At 36.3% G+C, this 25,322-nt stretch overlaps 1 long non-coding RNA gene across 1 annotated transcript in view; it reads right to left on the bottom strand.

The window, feature by feature from the left end:
• Nucleotides 1–8,274: 8,274 nt before the first annotated feature.
• LOC133607149 (uncharacterized) overlaps nt 8,275–25,322 on the bottom strand; it is a 21,657-nt gene continuing 4,609 nt past the window's right edge. Inside the window, exons 2-3 of the long non-coding RNA XR_009815384.2 lie at nt 22,988–23,114; nt 8,275–8,415 (exon numbers count right to left, since the gene is read on the bottom strand). This is a non-coding gene — a long non-coding RNA (uncharacterized lncRNA). The remainder of the gene's footprint in view (nt 8,416–22,987; nt 23,115–25,322) is intronic.

Below are 25,322 nucleotides of genomic sequence, written 5' to 3'. Positions count from 1 at the left end.
CACCCACAGCTAATGCGGGTGCATGGGTTATGTACTTACGTAGTATGTCATTACGTCTGTAACATGTGCTCTACAGCCCCTTTAACTAAAGACTAAATATGATTAGTCGCGATTAAATATTTTAATAGTTTCACAGCCCTGAACAGCAGAGATACAAAGAACCTGGCACCTGTAAAGCTAATGTTTACAGTGGAGTTTAAAGAAAAAATGTTAACATGAAAGAAAAAAATCATGTATTCTCTGTGTTGAAGAGACTGACAACCCATACCATTGCCTATACATCCTTTGATATACCCTTGTGGCCTACCCTGTTGCATCCTTATTATCACCTGGAGGTCATCAAGCAGCTTTGGCTCCTGTCAGTCAGCAAATGGATATCAATTATATCACTCACCAGCTAGTACATAGTGATAAATGAGTGTTGATAAATGTGTACAAAAAGGATGAGCAGGCAATGGTTAACATTGGCAGGGTCAAGCCGGATTAAAGTAAGCTGATTTTTGAAAAAAAAAAAAAAAAGTACAGATGTGAGAGAATGAGGAATAGTGATGCTCCTCCTGTTCATGCTGCATCCGTAACGCATGGCAGGGCGTTTTCTCTCGGTAGATACAGGAAATGGATTTCTAGGACAGCGTAACTGGTCTTACTGGTCTCTGTCAGGAAGACACACCCTTCGCTTCTTTCACTTTCACTCAAAACAAACACACTGTCCACACGAAGCCATTCACAGCCAGCTAGAATGACATTTCCATTCATGGCCGCATTCCACGTGCATTTCTGCTCCCTAAGACTGAAATATTTGCCATGTGTTCTCCTCTCCTGACCGCAGCCCCTCCCTTGTGCACTCTGCCATAGCCAGGACTGGATAGGTGCTATGAATAAAACATGGAATCCATTAAAAAATTAATCGCCTCTACCTTAGGCATAATTACGATCGCTTCCAGTGTGCACTACTACATGCTGTCTTCTAAATGTATACGCACAACAACGTTTGAATTTGAATTTTTATTTCATTCTGGTCTAAGGTTGAGCTATTCCCTTACGGTCTGTAGGGCTCATTAAGCTCATTCAGGGAAGTGCACGGATGCTTCTGGAAGGGTTGACTTGCCATGCGGGCCCTTTTGACCTGTCAGCAGTTGTATTTAAGCAAATTTCGTAGTAGTAAGACAAGACTTTTTAAAGGGGAACATTATCACAATTTCAGAAGGGTTAAAACCATTAAAAATCAGTTCTCTGTGGCTTATTTTATTTTTCGAAGTTTTTTTCAAAATTTTACCCATCACGCAATATCCCTAAAAAAAGCTTCAAAGTGCCTGATTTTAACCATCGTTATATACACCCGTCCATTTTCCTGTGACGTCACATAGTGATGCCGATACAAACAAATATGGCGGATAGAACAGCAAGTTTATAGCGACATTAGCTCGGATTCAGACTCGGATTTCAGCAGCTTATGCGATTCAACAGATTACGCATGTATTGAAACGGATGGTTGTAGTGTGGAGGCAGGTAGCGAAACCGAAATTGAAGAAGAAACTGAAGCTATTGAGCCATATCGGTTTGAACTGTATGCAAGCGAAACCGACGAAAACGACACGACAGCCAGCGACACGGGAGAAAGCGAGGACGAATTCGGCGATCGCCTTCTAACCAACGATTGGTATGTGTTTGTTTGGCATTAAAGGAAACTAACAACTATGAACTAGGTTTACAGCATATGAAATACATTTGGCAACAACATGCACTTTGAGAGTGCAGACAGCCCAGTTTTCATCAATTAATATATTCTGTAGACATACCCTCATCCGCTCTCTTTTCCTGAGGGTCTGGCGGCAGATTTCTTTGACTTTATCGTTGGAAATGCATCTGCTTTGAGTGTCGCAGGATATCCACACATTCTTGCCATCTCTGTCGTAGCATAGCTTTCGTCGGTAAAGTGTGCGGAACAAACGTCCAATTTCTTGCCACTTTTGCATCTATGGGCCACTGGTGCAACTTGAATCCGTCCCTGTTCGTGTTGTTACACCCTCCGACAACACACCGACGAGGCATGATGTCTCCAAGGTACGGAAAACAGTCGTTGTGACGTCATCGCTCCGAGAGCGAATAATAGAAAGGCGTTTAATTCGCCAAAATTCATCCATTTAGAGTTCGGAAATCGGTTAAAAAAATACATGGTCTTTTTTCTGCAACATCAAGGTATATATTGACGCTTACATAGGTCTGGTGATAATGTTCCCCTTTAAACATTGTAACAAACGTGAATGGGGGGATTTCACTAACAGAGTATGTGTGGTACAAAACATTAATAATCTTAATTATTAAATACTTGTCTCACCTGCACTTTGTCTTCCTATCTACTGCATCTTGGGGTCACAATTAGCATATGTGACACGTATACAGTACATCTGAATGTCAGTATCATATTACCATAGTTTTCATCAAATGAAATGGCTATTATTTTAAATGATTTAATAATTAGTTCACCCATTATTAGGCAAAAGATGTATTTAATACATGGAAGGTTCAAAGGGTTCAATCAGCGATTCTTTTTTAAAATCAGATTAATCACACTTTTGAATTTGGATGAATCACAATTCATCACAGGTTATTACTCGCCAGGATACATTTAAACTTAAAAAAAGACCCCAATATTTGGACAAAAATGCAATTTTATATATCACAATCTCATCCAGGAACATTTTTAAAATGTTTTACTTGAATGTACTTCTCATTTATTTGCTCAAAACTTGCTAACACTTTTATCGAAAGTCCTATCAGGGTTTATTTTGAAGTGAAATTAGCCAGTGAGGACACCAGTTGGAGTCTTGGCGGTATAGCAAGTCTATGGCTAAGATTTTAAATGATATATGGAATTTTCAATGTTAATTAGTTAACCCATTATCAGGCAAAGGATGTATTTAATACACAGAAGGTTTAAAGCAGGGGTGTCAAAGTCATTTTAGATCGGGGGCCACATGGAGAAAAATCTACTCCCAAGTGGGCCGGACTGGTAAAATCATGGCACGATAACTTAAAAATAAAGACAACTTCAGATTGTTTTCCATGCATCCATCCATTTTCTACCGCTTGTCCCTTTTCTTTGTTTGAAAATAGAACAAGCACATTCTGAAAATGTACAAATCATAATGTTGTTTTTTTTTACACTTACATGTTGCGGTTTATAGTATTCTACTTTTATTTGTCGTTATTTGTACTTTCAGAATAAATTATGTGATAATGTTCATCAGTCAACTTATTGGTGTTAATTTTCAATCTATCAAGATAAAAAAATAATGTAAACATCAAATTACAGGATGTTATTTATGTAGTTTGATCATTTTCCTCGACTGATGTACTAACATCATGTGGCTTATTATTTTTTTTACACATGTAGCATAAACTACATAGACACAAATAATTGCTATTGTTTCCAGTGGACACATTTAGAACAGCAGTTTCTTTCATTCAAAAATTTCGGCTCATTTTTATACTTAGCAAACTCATCCCACGGGCCGGATAAAAACTGTTCGCGGGCCAGATCTTACGTTTGACACCCCTGGTTTAAAGGGATCAATCAGCGCTGTCAAATGAATATTTTTTCAAATCAGATTAATCACACTTTTGAAGTTGGATGAATCACAATTCCATCCATTTTCTACCGCTTGTCCCGTTCGGAGTCGCGGGGGGTGCTGGAGCCTATCTCAGCTGCATTCGGGCGGAAGGCGGTGTACACCCTGGACAAGTCGCCACCTCATTGTAGGGCCTGAATCACAATTCATCACAGGTTATTACTCGCTAGGATACCTTTAAACTTAAAAAAGACCCCAATCTTTGGACAAAATGCAATTTTATAATCAGAATCTCCTCCAGTAACATGTTTTAAATGTTTTATTTGAATGTATGTCATTTATTTATTTTATTGAACAATTTCCCTTGTGGATCATTAAAGTTTGTCTAAGTCTAAGTCTAAGTCTATTTGCTCAAAACCTGCTAACACTTTTATCAAAAGTCCTATCAGGGTTTATTTTGAAGGGAAATTAGCCAGTGAGGACACCAGTTGGAGTCTTGGCAGTATAGCAAGCCGCGCTGCCTTTCAGCTAACCAGGTAATATGTATGACATGATTAATGCGATATTTTATGTGATTAATCACATGAGTTAACTGGTTATTTTTAACAGCCCTACATATAATATGTAACACATCATAACATAACGCAGTGGTAGCTCAACTGGTCAAAGGTTGAGCTATTCCCTTCTGGTCCCTAGGGCTCATTAAGCTCATTCAGGGAAGTGCACGGATGTTTCTGGAAGGGCTGACTTGCTATGCCGGCCCTTTTGACCTGTCTGCAGTTGTATTCAAGCAAATTATGTAGCAGTGAGACAAGACCTTTTAAACATTTTAACAAACGTGAATGGGGGGATATTAATAACAGACTTGTGTCTGTGTGGTACAAAACATTAATAATTATTGTCTTCGGCCCACAGAAGCAAAGACAAACTATTATTAGTCACCTTAGAGCATGGGTGTCAAACTCTGGCCCGCGGGCCAAAATAAAGACAACAGAACAAATACCCAGAATCCCATGCAGCTCTAACGCTTCCGGGCTGCAATATACACCCCCGCTACCACCAAACCCCGCCCCCCCAACCCCACCAACCTCAACCGACACACTTTTTGGTGTTGGTGGTAGCGGGGGTGTATATTGCAGCTTTATGTTGTGTTACGGTGCGGATGTTCTCCCAAAATGTGTTTGTCATTCTTGTTTGGTGTGGATTCACAGTGTGGCGCATATTTTTAACAGTGTTAAAGTTGTTTATACGGCCACCCTCTGTGTAACCTGTATCGCTGTTGATCAACTATGCGTTGCATACACGTCTGTGTGCGTACAGAAGCCGCACATATCTTGTGACTGGACCGGCACGTTGTTAGAATGGATGAAAAGCGGACGTGACGACAGCTCGTAGAGGACGTTAAAGGCAGTGCCTTTAAGGCACGTCCCCAAGACTGTGGTCCGGGTGGACTACGAGATATAATGACTGATGAACACCTTCGTTCAATAATGAAGGTTGCCTCAGCTCAAAGCCTGAGCCCCGACATTAATGAACTAGCATCCAAGAAAAGATGCCAGGTACCGTATCTGGCTTGGGCACATCAGATTAGATCAATGTGTTGCAAACTGAGCAGTTTAAAGTCCTGAATGGTTGGTTTATTCATTGCTATTTTATTTTCAAATTTATTAGCCTGTGGAAAATGTAAATGTTGATATTTACCTCAGAAGGCTGCAAATAGAAAAGAGGCATTCAATTTTTATTTAAATTGTATTTGATATGCCATTGATATTTTTGAATTATTATTATTATTATTTGAAATTCGATTTTGCATGTCTAAACCAGACATAGAAAGACTAATTAATCCATACTTTTTTCTCCAGAAGGTTAGACTACTGTAATGGCCTTTTCACTGGGCTCTATAAAGCAGATGAAGTACATTCAGAACACTGCTGCCCGAGTCCTGACTAGAACCAGGAAATGCGACCATATAAGTACAGTACTTAGGTCACTGCACTGGCTACCTGTTGCTCAGACAATATACCGGTACTTTAAAACAGCCCTCCTTGTGAACAAGTTTTTTCATGGTCTTGTGCCAAAGTACATCTCTGACATGTTAGAACCATATGAACCATCTCGAGCTCTGAGAACCTCAGATAGTGGTCTCCTTCTGGTGCCTGGACTCAGGACCAAACATGGTGAAACTGTGTTTCAGTTTTATGCTCCTAAAATCTGGAATGCTCTTTTTGAAGATGTGAGACAGGCCTCAATGTTGGCAATCCAGCCTGAAAACACTTGTATTTAATTGTGCATATGACAACTGAAAGTATTTTATCTACAATATTTGATTGATTTTCATTAATTATGATTGTTTTGATGAAGATTGTATTTTCTTATTTTAATTTGAATTATATTTCCTTCTTTTAAATTTCTGTAAAGCACTTTGAATTTCCTTGTGTACGAATTGTGCTCTATAAATAGAATTGCCTTGCCTTGCCTAACAAGTGAAATACGTCGTAAAAATTCCACACTGAATAGTTTAAATACCACAGTAAAGATACATTTTTATTATGTGGCCAAAAATAGGGAATTCTGTAAAATGATGATTCACAATATTACCAAAATGCTTTTTTGTAATAATGTGAATAGTCTTCTAAAATAATGACCTTTTTTTCTTAGAATTATGACTTTTGTTGTGAAGTATATTTGTTGTGAAATTATAACTTCCTTCACATTATATTTCAAATAAATTCTTATTTGTTACATCTTTATTCTAAAAAATATTTAAAAAAAAAAAAAATCTAAGAATAGTATCGTAAAATTACGCGTTTTTCAAATAATACTGCAACTTCTTTCCTATGGTATTATGATTTCTCTCTTCAGTTTTTTTTGATCATTTTTATTAATGATATATATTTATTGAATTATATTAAAGTTACGACTTTTTTCTCGTAAAATGACAAATTCCTGCTACATATTTTAGCATAAATGTTATTTTTTATTTATTATATTATTGCAACTTTATATAGGTAATATTACAACTCCTGTTGTAAAAACTATTCTGCTCGAATCACAGCTGCTACCACTTTATAGGTCTATTAGTTCTATTAAAATTACAACTTTATTTTAGTAAGACTTCTAACTACAGTATATTATAGTTATTGGTATTTTTCAAATTATAGAATTGAAACTATTTTGTTAAAAAAAAAGTTTTATATTTGTTAAATCACAATTTCATTCACGTTTATTTGTATTACATTCTTTTTAGTGAACTTTGACTTTTTTCTTGTAAAAATGACTATATACAATCCTAACATCATAAAATCCAAAATATTTCTTGTAATATGACTTTTTTGTTTAAAAAGAAAGTGTTTTTTCCTCACAACACAGTATTATGATTTTATTAGGGAAACATTTCCGACTTTAATTTAGTAAGATTTTTCTTCATAATATTTCGGTTTTGGTCACCTATAATTAGGAAAGTACTTTTTTTTTATACATTTCAAATTTCTTTAGGTCATATTTTCACATTATTTGCATCTACATTACTAATTTATTCTTGTGAAATGATGATAAATTATGCATTTTTTTGGTGTTGTGTTCAATGTGGCCCTATTGTGTCTTTTGTACCTTTTATGTGTAAACCTCACATTTGTTCCACCTTTAAATTATATTTGTACTGATAATTTGGAAGATGGCAGTTCCTCAAGATGAGCTATCCTCTGTTTTATATTTCCTCATAGCAACTGAGACCTTTTACATAGTTTCATGCTTTCTTTCAGTGTTTATTATCATTATTTCGGCCTGGTGTGCTCTCTTGGGGGGACTCCACTCTGATTAACCCAAAAAGGTCTCAGTCGAGTAGCCGGGCCGCGACGACTGAGAGAGAATCTTGGATTCTGTGTGTGTGTGTGTGTGTGTGTGTGTGTGTGTGTGTGTGTGTGTGTGTGTGTGTGTGTGTGTGTGTGTGTGTGAGTGTGTGTGTGTGTGTGTGTGTGTGTGTGTGTGTGTGTGGTGGTGGTGGGGGGGGGGGGGTTAGTCTCCAAAGGCCAGGCTGATTTCATGACTCCACTGGGTTCAGGGTGTGTAATAAATTACATGAGAGCAGCAGCTGGGGGTCTATGTGCATATATGTGCATTACAGACTGAACAAATGTTTCCAAATTCAGTGTTTATATCTGTGCCAAAAATACCAACCATTTTTCAGTTGCCAGTTCTAACCTGCTATATTGGAGTCATATCGCCTTTGTACTTTTAAACAATATGTGCTTGATAATAGCCTGCAAAAATAGCTTTAATTGTGTTTGCTGGAAAACAATAGATGCTTATATTATGTTTCTCATGTGCTGCCAAAGAACAATTCAAAACGTTGCATTTTGTCTCTTTTTGTGTAGAAATGGTGTCAAGGGTAAGCAAGGATGTAGAATTGTCTCCAACTATGTTTTTTGCCACCTCCCCGCGGCAACTCTTTGCTGTATATGTGTCACTCTGCAATGTGAGAATATCTAGTTGCCATGGTGATTCCAATTTAGCATACTAGTTCATTCATTCACTGTTTGTCATCATTTAAAAAAGGGTGTGGGGGGGTGTTTAAATGTTTTCTTGTTTACTACATATGAGCATCTGCCTTTTAATTAGCAATAATTAATAAACGTGCACACATGTGTGCGCGTAAAATCAATCAAGGTACTGTGCGTGCGAAAGTGGTTTAATTTACCTTCTGGGCTGGTGTCCATGCACTGATGACGCTGGCTGGCTGACAGACTGGAAGGAACCACAGTAGCTGGATGGCCAGCTCCAAGTCCAAATTCCCAAATGTGGTCCTACTCTGTCCATTCAGCTTGGAAGAGCAGCTTGTTTGTATCTGGGAAGCATTAGAATGTGATTGTTGTCAGTCTTGGCCATCGTCTTTCCTGCTAATTTCAACAAAATATCAATGGGGAATTTGACATATAGATTTTTTATTTGTATTTATGTATTTATTTGACAGGGACAGTACAATTAAACATTGCTACCCACAGGTAACCGATGTCAAAGTACGTAGGACTTCTAGATTGTAAAATAATCCATCCAAAAATGAAATGGGTATCTTTCATACATGGATTTCCGGTGTATTCCCAGAAGGACTAATAATGGAGGGCATATTGTGACGACTTGTCACGTCAGGTTTCAAATGAGCTGTTGTTTCCTTAGTTTTGTGTTTATTTCCTGGTCAGCACTCTTATTTTAGTTCCACTTCCTGTCTGTCTCCTTGAGCGCTTTCCCCCTCACCTGTCGCTAGTTGGCAGCCTGGCCCCACCTGGTCAGTTGCCACTCAGCCTTCAATTTATGCCTGCCTCGACCTCCAGTCAGGGCTCGAATATTTATGTTACTGACTGTTAGCTGCATGCTGTGTGCATAACTGCTCATTCTGTGTTGATAATTATTAAATACTTGTCTTACCTGCACGTCGTCCTCCTATCTACTGCATCTTGGGGTCACAATTAGCCTTTGTGACACGTATACAGTACGTCTGAACAATGTCAGCATCAGATTACCATAGTTTTCATCAATTGAAATGGCTATGATTTTAAATGATTAAATTTACATATATGGAATTTTCAATGTTAATTAGTTAACCCATTATCAGGCAAAGGATGTATTTAATACACAGAAGGTTTAAAGCAGGGGTGTCAAACTCATTTTAGATTGGGGGCCACATGGAGAAAAATCTACTCCCAAGTGGGCCGGACTGGTAAAATCATGGCACGATAACTTATAAATAAAGACAACTTCAGATTGTTTTCCATCCATCCATCCATTTTCTACCGCTTGTCCCTTTTCTTTGTTTGATAATAGAACAAGCACATTTTGAAAATATACAAATCATAATGTTTTTGTTTTTTTACACTTACATGTTGCGGTTTATAGTATTCTACTTTTATTTGTGGTTATTTATACTTTCTGAATAAATTATGTGATAATGTTCATGAGTCAACTTATTGGTGTTAATTATTAATCTATCAAGATAAAAAAAATAATGTAAAAGTCAAATTACAGGATGTTATTTATGTAGTTTGATCATTTTCCTCGACTGATGTACTAACATCATGTGGCTTATTTTTTTTTTTTTTTACATATGTAGCATAAACTACATAGACACAAATAATTGCTATTGTATCCAGTGGACACATTTAGAACAGCAGTTTATTTCATTCAAAAATTTCGACTCATTTTTATACTTAGCATACTCATCCCGCGGGCCGGATAAAACCTGTTCGCGGGCCGGATCTTACGTTTGACACCCCTGGTTTAAAGGGTTCAATCAGCGCTGTCAAATTAATATTTTTTGTAATTAGATTAGTCACACTTTTGAAGTTGGATGAATCACAATTCCATCCATCCATCCATTTTCTACCGCTTGTCCCGTTCGGGGTCGCGTGGGGTGCTGGAGCCTATCTCAGCTGCATTTGGGCAGAAGGCGGGGTACACCCTGGACAAGTCGCCACCTCATCGCAGGGCCTGAATCACAATTCATCACAGGTTATTACTCGCTAGGATACCTTTAAACTTAAAAAAGACCCCAATATTTGGACAAAATGCAATTTTATAATCAGAATCTCCTCCAGTAACATTTTTTAAATGTTTTATTTGAATGTACGTCATTTATTTGCTCAAAACTTGCTAACACTTTTATCAAAAGTCCTATCAGGGTTGTTTTTGAAGGGAAATTAGCCAGTGAGGACACCAGTTGGAGACTTGACGGTACAGCAAGCCGCACTGCCTTTCAACTAACCAGGTAATCTGTGTATGACATGATTAATGCAATATATTTTGTGATTTATCACAGGAGTTAACTTGTTATTTTTAACAGCCCTACATATAATATGTACATCATAACATAACATAACACAGTGGTAGCTCAACTTAAGGGTGACCCAACTTCAGAGTGTTTTGAGATAAGAGCTGTCTCTCCGCTAATTGTCATGCTTTTAGTTGCAAGCAAACATTTCAGTTACAAACGTCTCTGCCTTTAGTTGGTTAGCAAATGTCAGAGTGAACCTCATATGGAATTGGGGGTTAAATCACCAAAAATGATTCCCGGGCACAGCCACCGCTGCTGCTCACTGCTCCCCTCACAGGGGGGGATCAAGGGTGATGGGTCAAATGCAGAGAATAATTTCGCCACACCCAGTGTGTGTGTGACATTCATTGGTACTTTAACTTCTTTTTAAAATCCGCCCAAAACATCTGGGGCATCATGCATTAAGCTTGCGTACACACAAAAACCTTGTGTGCGCCCTTTTTCATGGCAAAGTAGAATTGTATCAAGAGTGAACGTGGAAATGTGCGGTGCTTCACGCCAACTTCGTGGCTGGCGTACGCACATTTCTACAGGCTTTGATACTTTGGCGTCACACAGAGGGCTATGCCAATATTTTACACAAAATTAACTTTTTCGCCAATGCATTTAATGTTTCATATACTTATTGATATTTGTGAGGACGTCTATTAATTTATCTAGGCAATCGTTTTGCTACCTATTGCTGTCACAATGTGTTCTTGTGACTACAGCACAGCCTGGCCAGTTGGGCGGACAGCAGCAACTGGCACAAATGGCACCAGGGAGGGTGGAGGAATGGCCCGAATTTGTGTCACTTAGGCTGCTACCGCAAGTAGCTCTCCTGTGTTATAATAATACATTGAGTAATCAAACAAGAGTCAAAGTCTTTCGTATTCTTTTTGATATGCTGACATGTTTAAATTTAAAAGATTGCATACCATAATATTACATAATCTCACATGAATCTGTCTGTATGTATGTATGTATGTACTGTATGAACACATTGGGTTGTAAGTTACACAAATTATATTTATATTGGGGATCACCCACCTTTTCTAAAGTTTTACGTATCATTACAGCGACTATCTTTTCAATCGGGTTGCAGCAGTACTCTATCTCTGACCATTTGCCTGTTTTGGCCATGCATATCCATCTTCTTCTTCACCTTCTTCCTGATGTATTACCACTTATATCTTATTTGTTCCTGGGTGTGGTTCTCCGACTCCAAAGCATTGACATGCTGACAATCTCAACCCTCTTTCGTTTGCTCGAAACACGAGAAAGAAGCACCTCCTACTGACTCCGACTGAATTCTGATTGGGCAGAGGGTACAGATCTCAGGAACATGGCAATTTTCAATATGATTTTCATATTTATAAGGGGGCGGGGCCTAGGCGTGCCCCAGACACTCAAACATTTACAGTTTTTTACACGTTGATTTGAACTTAACATAGAAATGTGCTTAAATTCGGACGCCGTTTTCTGGATTTGAAAATATCTGTCTCCCTGTAATGTTTGTCTGATCTTGAATGGGTTGTGCTAAAAATTTTAATTCCCATCGGGGATTAATAAAGTATTTCTGATTCTGATTCTGATTCTGATTATGCCAGTTCTTAGTCGGAAATCCACGCAGCTCTTACTACATGACGTCCCATGTTTTAATTGCTAGAATGAGCTTAAAGCTAGCGATTGACATACTGTAGCTTTGTTTTTCCAAACATGGGAAGGTTGAAAGTAAGTGTTAAGAACAATGCTGAGAAGAAGAAGTGGATGATATTCACTGAATTAAAGAACGAAATCATCAAAAACGTGACCAAGAGTGTCGCCAACTTGGCAATGCAATTCAAGCATATCACTGCTAGTCTGCACCATACCGAAGCAGAACGAGTCTGACACCAGCCATGGATGTTAAAATGAAATCTAAACAATGGATATTTATCCATTAAAATATTGAAAAACTGCTGAAAGTGTATTTGACGGAGAAACAGCTGGAAGGAGATACCTCGCAAACTCACCAAATGCTGTACATTACAATCACAATACTTCATAAAACTACTGTAGCTGTTTGTAGTGCATTCTATTGTATTGTTTTTATATAATATTTCTTATATAAAAGTTTGTATTTCTTTTTTAAATTCATGTTGAATGAGGTGGCAACTTGTCCAGGGTGTACGCCGCCTTCCGCCCGAATGCAGCTGAGATAGACTCCAGCACCACCCGCGACTCCGAAAGGGACAAGCGGTAGAAAATGGATGGATGGATGTTAAATGTTAAAATTGTGCTGTTTTGGATTGGATGAGCCAAGTACCAATTAAATTGATTTCAGTTTATTTCAATGAGAGACGTTGATATGAGATATAAGTGTTTTGAGTTTAGAGCTCCGTCACAGAATCAATTAAGCTGTTAAGTTGAGGTACTGCTGTGTAGCATAACCTGCAACATTTCAAAAATATGCCACAGTATAGGACAACGTAGTGTATAATATGTTATATTAACATATATTGTTACAAAATAATTAGGGCTGTAAAAGTTAACTAGTGCGATTAATCACAAAACCTTATTGCATTAATCATGTATCTAATCAGTTTATTTGATCGCACATGCACCTTTACCTTGATTGCGGATTGTTAACCTGAAAGGCGCGAATTGTGATATCGTCAGGGATGAGGTCAATGCATAGAGCAAAGATGAGTGAGGAGACAACAACTGTTGTGCTCGCTGGCAAATTTCCTGCATTATATTTTGACAATAAAATTCCATATGTGTTTTAAATGTCAATTTAAGTAAGTAATTTACTGTGATTAATCAAAATTAATGAATCAGTTTTAAAAATGTAATCACAATTTCTAATAAGCATAAATAATGTTTAAAACTGTTTTTTTTGTCTTGTAATATTCAGAGTATAGTCTTCTAAAATTACAGCTTTGTAATTTGCAACTTCTATATGACTTTTTTCTTAAATGGGTGTGTAACATAGCATGTAGCACAACATTTGCTATAAATAAATGATAGCATTAGAAGACAAAATATACAGTATATATAATACATTATCTTAAAATTATGACTTTGTTCTCATAAAATATTGACTTACTAAAATAAAACTCTTACTATAATATTCCATCCATCCATCCATTTTCTACCGCTTATTCCCTTTGGGGTCGCGGGGGGCGCTGGAGCCTATCTCAGCTACAATCGGGCGGAAGGCGGGGTACACCCTGGACAAGTCGCCACCTCATCGCAGGGCCAACACAGATAGACAGACAACATTCATATATATTATAAGATTAATTGTTATTTTTTTATAATATTGTAGCTTCTTCCTTATGTTGTTGCAACTTTTTTTCTTAAAACATAAACTTGTTTTTGTCTAATTCCAACTTTATATTTCTAAAAGAGTTTCTTAAAATTACGACTTTATTCTCGTAAATTTGCTATTACATATTAAAATGAAGGTTTTTTTTCCCCTCATAATATCGCATTCTTATTTATTATTGTATTATGACTTTTCACTCTTAAATGGGTGTGTAATGTAGCTTATAGCCCATTAACAACATTTGCTGTGGATAAAGGATAGCATTAAAACACTAAAGAAATAGCTACAGTAATCGATTCTCTTAAAATTATGACTCTATACTAAATTTTGACTTTTCAAAATAAAACTCTTACCGTATTTTTCGGAGTATAAGTCGCACCGGACGAAAATGCATAATAAAGAAGGAAAAAAACATATATAAGTCGCACTGGAGTATAAGTCGCATTTTTTGGGAAAATTTATTTGATAAAACCCAACACCAAGAATAGACATTTGAAAGGCAATTTAAAATAAATAAAGAATAGTGAACAACAGGCTGAATAAGTGTACGTTATATGACGCATACATAACCAACTGAGAACGTGCCTGGTATGTTAACGTAACATATTATGGTAAGAGTCATTCAAATAACTATAACATATAGAACATGCTATACGTTTACCAAACAATCTGTCACTCCTAATCGCTAAATCCCATGAAATCTTATATGTCTAGTCTCTTACGTGAATGAGCTAAATAATATTTGATATTTTACGGTAATGTGTTAATAATTTCACACATAAGTCGCTCCTGAGTACAAGTCGCACCCCCGGCCAAACTATGAAAAAAACTGCGACTTATAGTCCAAAAAATACGGTATATAGTATTGTGAAATAAATAGTTTTTTTTTCTAATAATATTGCAACTTTTTTTTATGGTTTTAACACTTTTTTGTTTTCAAAATTATGACTTTTTGTCAAATTACCACTTTACCACTTTTATTTTATTTCTAATAGTTTCTTAAAATTACAAATTCATACTCAACTGCTTTTCACAATAAACCTTACTATAGTAAAATTACTGTTTTTTATATTATTGTAACTTGTTTCGCATCGTATTGTCGACTTTTTTTCTCTGCAAATTATGGCTTTTGCAAAGAAAAAAATGTATCATGATAATTAGGGATGTAGCTCGTTAAGTACCAAATCGTGAGGATGCAGTACAGCATACTGACAGAACATTCTCAATAACCATAATACTGTATTGTATAACATAACAACACATAATACAAACAAATCTAAAATTAAAAAAAACAATGGAATGTATAAGATACAGTATAAATTATATTATTATATGATCATTCAGATTTACATCTATATATATTTATATCTCTTATAGGTTGTGTTTAGTTTAGTATACAGTATTGTCTATGTTTGCCTTGCCATTATTGTCTCCTTCCTGTGCGTATGTGTACACACACATGCACAGTGCTGACACAAGCTTAAAAAAGAGCAATAGGCAGAGGAATGCTGAGTCAAGCAGACTGGAGCCGCCCCACACCCCCAATAAATGTACAGAGTATGTGGTCTCATCAATAATGAAAGTCCTCCTTAAAGTGTCACTGATGTGTGTGTGATGAAACTGGTGTTGTGTGTAGTGTGTGTTTATCAAGACCTGACGTTAGTCATCTTGCGTGTGTGTGTTAATGATGGTTAAGCTAATAGGGATGAAAGATCACTTAAAGTTCGAGGTGGAGCTGAAAGTGGGTCTTATCATGTTGTACAGCTGCACCTCCCACCATGCTGGGATGTACTTTGAGATGTGTGTGTGTGTGTGTGTGTGTGTGTGTGTGTGTGAGTGTGTGTGTGTGTGTGTGTGTGTGTGTGTGTGTGTGTGTGTGTGTGTGTGTGTGTGTGTCAGTCAAAATGACGTTTCACAACATGACTACACACCACTGCCTCCAGCTGCTCTTTAGTCACTCCCCTACAACCCCCATCTTAGTTCATTTAATCGTCACCCAAAGACGCAATCCCTCAGAGACCAGCACTGTATGCAAAATGTCTCTTGCTTTAATCAATTGTTGTTTTTTTACTTGATTTACATAAGATAATGATTCCCGCCCCTAACCCCCCAAAATATATATAGTATATACATACATATATATATATATGCTTTGTTATATATACATATATACATACATACAGTATACAGTATATACAAACACATAAACAATTTTTTTTCTTGTAATACTCTGATTTGATTCTCATAAGATTACAACTTTTTGTCTTTTAAAATTACAACTTCGTACTGTTTTTTTCTGAAATGAATGTAGAATGCTCATAAAACTACAACTTTGTTAACATTACATTTTTTTTCCCATAATATGTGGACTTTATTTTTATAAAACTATGACTTCGGCTACTTAATATTTAAAAATGTATTCTCATAAAATTTGAGCTGTATTCTTGTAAAATCTAGACTTAAGTGATTTAGTACTTTAGTTGTATTCTTCCGAAATTTGGACATTATTCCCGTAAAATTGGGACATTGTTTTCATAAAATTTAGATTTTAGTCACGTGAAACTTAGATTTTATATCCGTAAAATGATTCTGGTGGATTCTATCCATCCATCCATCCATCCATTTTCTACCGCTTATTTCCTTCAGGGTCGCGGGGTGCGCTGGAGCCTATCTCAGCTACAATCGGGCGGAAGGCGGTGTACACCCTGGACAAGTCGCCACCTCATCGCAGGGCCAACACAGATAGACAGACAACATTCACACTCACATTCACAAACTAGGGCCAATTTAGTGTTGCCAATCAACCTATCCCCAGGTGCATGTCTTTGGAGGTGAGAGGAAGCCGGAGTACCCGGAGGGAACCCACGCAGCCACGGGGAGAACATGCAAACTCCACACAGAAAGATCCCGAGGCCTGGATTGAACTCACGACTACTCAGGACCTTCGTATTGTGAGGCAGACGCACTAACCCCTCTGCCACTTCTATTCTCCTTAAATTCACATCTGCCGTCCCTTCCAAGGCTTCTCATTGTGCCCATCGGGTTGAGTTTTTTCTTACCCTGATGTGGGATCAGAGGATCAGATGTCGCTGTGGATTGTGCAGCCCTTTGAGACATTTACGTTTAAGGGCTATATAAATAAAGTTTGATTGATGACTGATTGATTGTTGTTGTATGTTGACTTTATAATATAGTTTAATATATCCACTTATAATGTATTGCAATAGTATTCCGGGTCCTACTTGTCATTCATACTTTTATCAAATGTTATTTATCCAAAATAATTTTTGGAGAATAATGAATTTTTCCAATCCAGTCTTCATCTGCTTCTGTTTTTTTTTTGTTTTTTTTGTTTTTTTAAACAGTATTTTGACAATATTTAATGTGAACATATATTGTGCATCCATTTTATTAGTATGTACATTTGTTCGTTGATTTACCAACAGTTTTCCATCATTGCTTTCCACTTTTTTCTAATATACATACTTACTCAACAAGACACTGTCATGACTTTTATCTACCATTATGTAGAACGTCAACTAAGAAATGTACACTAAAATACAGAGGACCCTCTCTTTGGAATGAAATGCCACCAGCTCTTCAATCTACAACTACACTTTATTCTTAAAAAAAAAAAATGTAAGGTCATGTTTGTCTGAAGTAAATTACATGTTTTAATGAAGATGTTTGCTGTATGACATGACTTGTCTATTTTTATTTTTTGCTGCTGTGTAAATTGGGACATTTTGGGGGAGGTGTCTTTACTTAGGGTCTTTTAACCTGTACCGCACATATTTATGCTTTACATTGTATATTGTTCTTTGTTTTCTCTCATTCTGTGTGCAAATAAAACAAACCAACTTTTTTTGTACTATCCCATTAACTTTGGCTTTGTTTTCATAAAATTACCTTATTCTGGTAATATTATGTCTTAATTCAGGTTGTGTTTGTAGTTTGTTTTGATAAAATGGGCACTTTCCCTTAAAATTATTCAAATAGTGTTTACATTTATCTTAAATCTTAAAGTTTAGATTTGATATTTGTCTATCATTCTCGTAGTGTACAAATGTTATTCCCCCCCAAAATGTCAACCTTATTCTCACAAAACTACAATGTTATTTGTAAAGTATACACATTTTATTCTCCCAAAATATCAACATTATTCTGGCAAGCTTACAGCATTGTTGGTGCGGTATACAAATTGTGTTCCCCCAAAATGTCAATTTAGATTTTTTTCTCTTAAAATTGAACTTTTAATTGAGTTATCAAGCCTTTTTTTTTCAAACAAACTCAGACTTAATTATTGTGACAGTATAACCTTTTTTCTGATATTTAACTTTATTATAATTTTTGCCTCATATTTTTACAATGTTATTGTCTTGAAATTATGTATTTATTATCGTAAAATGACAACATTTTTTAGCTGATTATCGTTGTATGAGCTTTGTTCTCATTTTTGTGACTTTTTTAGTGTGGAAGGTTTCAGGAGATTGATTCCACCCCCCACACTGTGAATGCACCTTTCTGCTGTGTCGCGTTTATTGACCTCACTTTGGAGAGTTCACAATCTGGCCTGTCGCTAGTTCGAGCCATTAATTAGTAGAGAGAGACAGACATGATCAGTGTTCAAACCTTTCTGCTCATGGGAGGTGCCCCAACAAGCTGACTATTGGGGAGGAAGGGCTTAGTGTATTTGCTGTGCATGTATGAACATATTTGTTCATGCATTTAGCAGTGTGAACACAAAGAAGGCATGTCACCTATACCCCCCTTAAGCTCAACATTAACCATGCACTGTGCTATGCATTGAAATGTCATGGACCACTACAATCAATACCTGCTGAAAAGTCAATATAAAGCTGTTTAGCATACATTGACCATCTAGCTGGCTGGCAATGCTCAGATGAAGCCTTAAATGGAGATCACAGTCATGATGGAGGTGATTATCACACAAGAGGTGAGTTGATAGGCTTTCCAAAATTGCATTATGGATTCAAAGAGGGAAGCTACAATTGGCGTTTTAATCCATCCATCCATTTTCTACTGCTTGTCCCTTTTCGGGACAAGGCCAACACAGATAGACAGACAAGCATCCACACTCACATTCACACATACTTTGCTTAATTTAAGAGGAACTTCTCTTTTTTGGAATTTTGCCTATCATTCACAGTCCCTATGTAAGACAAGAACACAAACTGGTCTATTTTTCTTTTTTTATGCATTCTCAGTTGTAAAATATGGCTAGTGTGAGGTGGCTAACAATGCAGATAATAGGAATACACTATTACGCCCATAAAGCCCTCTAAAAAAAACATTAAAAATATTCAATTTAAATCTTGTGTATGAATATTTATGAAGTATTAGCGATATTGTTACTATAAGCGCTTTTGCAGACAAACTATTTTAGCGGCGCCGTGATCACAGAGAGCTAACTAGCTTACCCAACGGGCAGAAGACATCATACTTGCCAACCCTCCCGAATTTTCCGGGAGACTCCCGAAAGTCAGCGCCTCTCCCGAAAACCTCCCGGGACAAATATTCTCCCGAAAATCTCCCGATTTTCAGCCGGAGCTGGAGGCCACGCCCCCTCCAGCTCCATGCGGACCTGAGTGAGGACAGCCTTTTTTCACTACGGGAGGACAACAGGGTGACAAGAACTAAATCATCCAGACTAGAGATAAATTGTATTATTATGTTTATCTTACCTAAAAATAAATATATTTATTAATTAAAAAAAAACAAAAAAAAACAAAATACATTTTTACTATATTTTGCTAAAAACATCAAAATTAATTGTATTTTTATTTGTATTTTTTCTGACTCTTTATTACATCCAGCCATATAATTATACATTAAAATAAACATATTTGAAATAATTAATTTTAAATGATCATAATTCCTTTAAAATGACCATATTTAATTATTAAAATAATTGCTTGTTTATCAACAACTTTAGCATTTTATTCATTACATTTTGAAGCTCTCAGAAGCAAAGTTATGTTATATTCCTTAAGATTTATTTATGCAAGTTTGAAGTATCAATTATCTAAACACAGTTTTGTTTGCATATTTTCAGGATGTAGATATTTATATATATATATATATATATATATACATATATATATATATATGTATGAAATACTTGACTTGGTGAATTCTAGCTGTCAATATACTTTTCCCCTCTTAACCACGCCCCCAACCACGCCCCGCCCCACCCCTGACCACGCCCCCCGCCCCCCACCTCCCGAAATCGGAGGTCTCAAGGTTGGCAAGTATGCAAGACATTGATACAACGTTGATTATATATACATGTCCTTTAAAACTGATTTTGAAACAACGTTGCAAAATAGTTGTATTTGTAAATTCAGACAACGTTGGTGACTAACGTTGGATCCACGTTGTTGGTAGTAAAGAAAGCACATTGTTTCAACGTTGTATTTGTGTTGTAGAATATTGGTTGGGAAATGACCAAAATTCCATGGTCAAATTAACGTCAGAACCCAACATTAATTAAACATCATCAAAACGTTATGTTTGAGTTGCTCAACATCCGTACCTAATTTAACAAGTTCTCAACGTTGTTTTAATGTCTTGTGCCTGCTGGGTATGCTGCTATATTGACATATTGAGTCGGCCTCTGAGTTGGTAAAAGTTAATTCTAGATTTAAAAAAATGCCTCTTACCTGGATAGTAGAAGGATGTGGCCATAAACCCAGATGTTGGTCACCTTTGACATCCAACTTATAGAAAGAAAGCACAAAAAGACGCTTGTTTGCGGCACATTTTTTTAAAACTTTCGTGAGGATTATGATCAATTCCTTATCTAAACTGGAAGATATGAAGATCCCATCAATCGGCATTCCAGTGAGAGCAGACATTGTACAGTAAGTGATTGTTTTATTATGTTTGAAGTTTGTATATCTTGTTCAGCACTTTACTAATGCTGCATGATGCTTAGTGATGATGTTGAAGGAAAACGCAAACTTTGTGACGCGTTTGTGAAATTAATACACCGCCGTATGCTTAAAATCAGCAAAATACGTAAATATTACATGTTAATAAGAAGGTGCCTGTTACTACATTACATATATACTTATGTATATATGTAAAACATAAAACAACGATGGGGGATTTAAGATATAATAGAAAGACTCACATTGGCTCCATTGTTAGCTGACTTTTGCTAATGTTTATTTACGAGTTAGAATGCATAAAAAAAGAAAAACATTTGTGTTCTTTTCTTACATAAGGATCGTGAATGATAGACAAAATAAAAAATAAAAAAGTGCAGTTCCCCATTAATTTATAGCAAATTTCACTTATGAGCATCGTGCCACAGTACAGTAAGTTACACACTGAGTGGACACTTAATTAGGTACACAATCGAATGCAGTATCATTTCGAATTCTGTCTTTGAAAACATCACAAGATCAAATGAAGATAGTCTCTTTAAACAGTGGAAATATGGGATATCAATCAATGCTGCAGCTACAGAGAGGATCAGTCATCTACAAAAGCAAAGGCTTATTTGTACAAACTTATTTTACATTAATACATTTTTATTTATTTATTTACGAGTCTTTTTTTTTTTTTTCTGTAAATGACTACAAACGCTTGATCTCCAGTGCATCCAGACTTTTTCACAGCGCTTCACTTTTTCCACATGTTGACCTTATTCCAAAATTGAATAAATTCATTTTTGTCATCAAAATTCTACACACAATACCCCATAATGATAATGTTTTTTTTAAGTTCATTAAAAAATTAAAAAACAAAGAAATCCCATGCACATAAGTATTAACAGCCTAAATATTGTTTACAGTTGAACTATTGCCTTGTTTGAGCTCAAAATGTATTAGCATTAACAGCTGTGGCCGTAGGCAACCGCCTGAAGTTGTGTTTTTTAAAACTCAACAAGGCAGTACCTGAATATGCAGTGTAAGAAATGGTCAGCATCCTGCAGCCTTATCTACTTCTACATGCATGAGTATATGCATTTCATGTCTTGTCAAATTTTGACTTTATTCTCATTAAAATGTAAATGTTTGTAAAAAAAAAAAAAAAAAGTGTATTCTCGTAAAATTCAACTTTAAAGTTAAAAAGTTAAAGTTAAAGTACCAATGATAGTCACAAACACACACTAGGTGTGGCAAAATTATTCTCTGCATTTGACCCATCACCCTTGATCACCCCCTGGGAGGTGAGGGGAGCAGTGGGCAGCAGCGGTGGCCGCGCCCGGGAATAATTTTTGGTGATTTAACCCCCAATTCCAACCCTTGATGCTGAGTGCCAAGCAGGGAGGTAATGGGTCCCATTTTTTGATAGTCTTTGGTATGACTCGGCCGGGTTTGAACTCACAACCTACCGATCTCAGGGCGGGCACTCTAACCACTTGGCCACTGAGTAGGTTTATTTATATAACAATAAAATTTTAGTCGGATAAAATTTGTTTACACAATATTTACCATATATTTCATTTATTTGTTCAAATAGTATTTATATTTTATTTTCTTTCTTATTAAATTATGACTTTTTTGTGACCAAATTTTGGCTTTATAATCATAAAAAATAACAACCATTTTTCCTGATATAAAGATTTTATTATAATTTTTTTATCATTGTCATAGGATTTTATTACACTCAAATTATATCTTATCTGCATGTGCTTTAAAATGTCAGCTGTTGGTGCGAAACACGTATTACACTCTTTACAATGAGCCAATCAACAGAATTAATGCTGACTGAGTCGCTTGATGCTTACTGCTAATACAACATTGGCTCTGCTGTTGCTGTGGTAATACATGACCACCAGTCAACAACAGCTATAGTTTCCTTTTCGCTTTCTCATGCACTCTAAATTATTATTACAGTTAAAAAAATGTGTTGACAAATTAAAAAAAAAAAACATTTTCTACAATTTACTACACATCCTCTTTGTGTCTCTGATTGGAGCATTTACGGTAGCAATTAAACACCCGTTAAATATATGCTGCTCACATGGGAACATATTCATTTTCAATCGTTTGTAGACCTTGGCGTAACCCAACCTCTCTGTCTTTGTCTCCGCCATGCAGTGGTGTAGTGGACAGATGGTAGGATCAAAACCCATCAAACATTTACAAGCTCGCACATACACAAACACACACGCTAGCTGATATCAGAGAGGCCTGCATGCACACACACACACACACACACACACACACACACACACACACACACACACACACACACACACACAAACGCTAGCTCACTTCAACAAGCGAAATGATGAGCTTGATGAACATCTGATTGCTTTGATACCTTCTCCTTCCTTTTTCCTCTATTCTCTAGGACGCCATGAGGTCCAAACTGCTGCTTCCAGACACATTGGATCCATCAGATTTGTTTTACCGCATCAACCTCTCCCTGGGGATTTGGACGGCGGGGCCTGAGTCTCCAACAAAACGACGAAGAAAAAGGGAGAAAGCACAAATGGAGAGGATGACTGTGGAGATTAATAATTAGAAAAAAAGAAGAAGATGCTGTCATATGACAACATCCTTCAGTCCAGAGATCTTAAGTGTGGAGTAATACTATTTCGTATTTCTACGCTATAAAAACACACACAATGACACTTACTTACAAAATGCCAATAAAAAATGACTACATGATGAGTGTGTATCGAGCTCGACAACCCGAGAGGTTCGGTTGCCAAGTCAACCACTGCCACCTCGGTGGAGACAACGGCTCATCTTCACCGTCGGTTTAATGCGCCTTTTTGAGGAGGATATTTTGCTCATTTTTGTATCACAAATGTACAAGAACAGCTATCAAAGTCCCCACATTGCTAATGTGATTGCACATGTTAAAGTATCATTATAAATACACAATAACCAGGCTATTCTGTAAAGATGGGAATCTTACAACAACTAACGATTCAATTCTGATTGTTGGGTTGACGATTCCAGTAAGAATTGATTCTTTATTCAACACGATTCTCGATTCAAACTGATTCCCGCAGTATATCATTTGGTATAAAATGATAATCAAAAGCTCTTCCTGACTGCTGAGGTATGACATATTTGCGGAGAGATGGCCTACAAACGTCCTGAAAAAATGTATTCTGACAAAAAAATGTTTTTGCATTTTAAAGGCCCCATTAAGAAGTTTCAGTTTTGGTTGATTTTGGCGGTGCCAGTGGACCAAAGCGGTAGTGTCTGTAGTGCATATAGCAGGGGTCCCTAAACTTTTTGATTCGAGGGCCACATTGGGTTAAAAAAAATGTGTTGCTGTGTGTGTGTGTGTATATATATATATATATATATATATATATATATATATATATATATATATATATACTCCAGCACCCCCCGTGACCCCAAAAAAGACAAGCGATAGAAAATGGATGGATGGATGGATGGATATATATATATATATATATATATATATATATATATATATATATGTTCCTCAACTAGTCGATGCTAACATGCTATTTAGGCTAGCTTTATGTACAAATTGCATCATTATGCCTCACTTGTAGGTATATTTGAGCTCATTTAATTTCCTATGTCTTCTGTGTATTTAATTTATATTTGCATTTCTCATGACATATTATCTGTATGTAATATTGCCTGCATTTCTGATAGTTGTTTGGGTGCCATTATAGACCACAACAAAAACGTTACCCAGCTTGCATAGATTGTTATAAATCCATTCGAAGAAGACAGCCCGCCCTTTTCTTTAACTTGGACCCACACATCTATACCTTTGGCCATTCTAAGCCAGTAATATCCAGGAGTTATCTCACCCTCTGAGAAGCCTCCATTTTACTAATGTTTTACAATGTTGTAAAAATGGGTAGAATAAATATTACATTTCAACATTTCTGTCAAAGAAAATGTGTGTCAGCCTATGATAGTAGGCTAATGTAGCTAATATAGACACTTATCATGTGTTACCTTCATTATATTACTTATAGAAGGCTTTTAATTTTTTTGCGGCTCCAGACAGATTTTTTTTTCTTCATATTTTTGGTCCAATATGGCTCTTTCAAAATTTTGGGTTGCCGACTCCTGCCTTAGTTTATACACAGCACAGGCAACGTTCTACGTAACATTTGATCATAGCTAGCTATTGGCTAGTGTTACCAACTATTCACAGTTACTGTATTTATAAATACAGTACATCACATGGTATTGCTGTTAATACAGTCCTTTTGACTTGAAATTTCTCACACAGACTTAGACATAGACAAACTTTAATGATCCACAAGGGAAATTGTTCCACACAGTAGCTCAGTTACAATGATGGAAAGTGTAAGGATGGAAAGGACAATGCAGGTATAAATAGACTAAATATAGCGATATAAAATATAACATATATACGTAATATTTACATAGTATATGTACAGTATATTATATATACTGATATATTATATTATATTATATTATGTCTATATCATATATACAATATATAACAATTACCATGTACAATATTACAGTATATGTGACAGCTGCAGCATAAATTAGAGAGTAAATCCAGCAGAAAAAAAAAAATAGACACTAAAAACAAAGAGAAGTATCTAACATAGAAGGTGTCAGATAATAGACAGATATCATCTATTGCTGTATGGCTGAACAAAAAACGTATTACA

This window comes from Nerophis lumbriciformis, linkage group LG09 (genome assembly GCF_033978685.3).
Source record: "Nerophis lumbriciformis linkage group LG09, RoL_Nlum_v2.1, whole genome shotgun sequence".
NCBI lineage: Eukaryota > Metazoa > Chordata > Actinopteri > Syngnathiformes > Syngnathidae > Nerophis > Nerophis lumbriciformis.
Note: the sequence above shows the minus strand (reverse complement) of the source record. Positions and strands in the feature narration are given on the sequence as shown.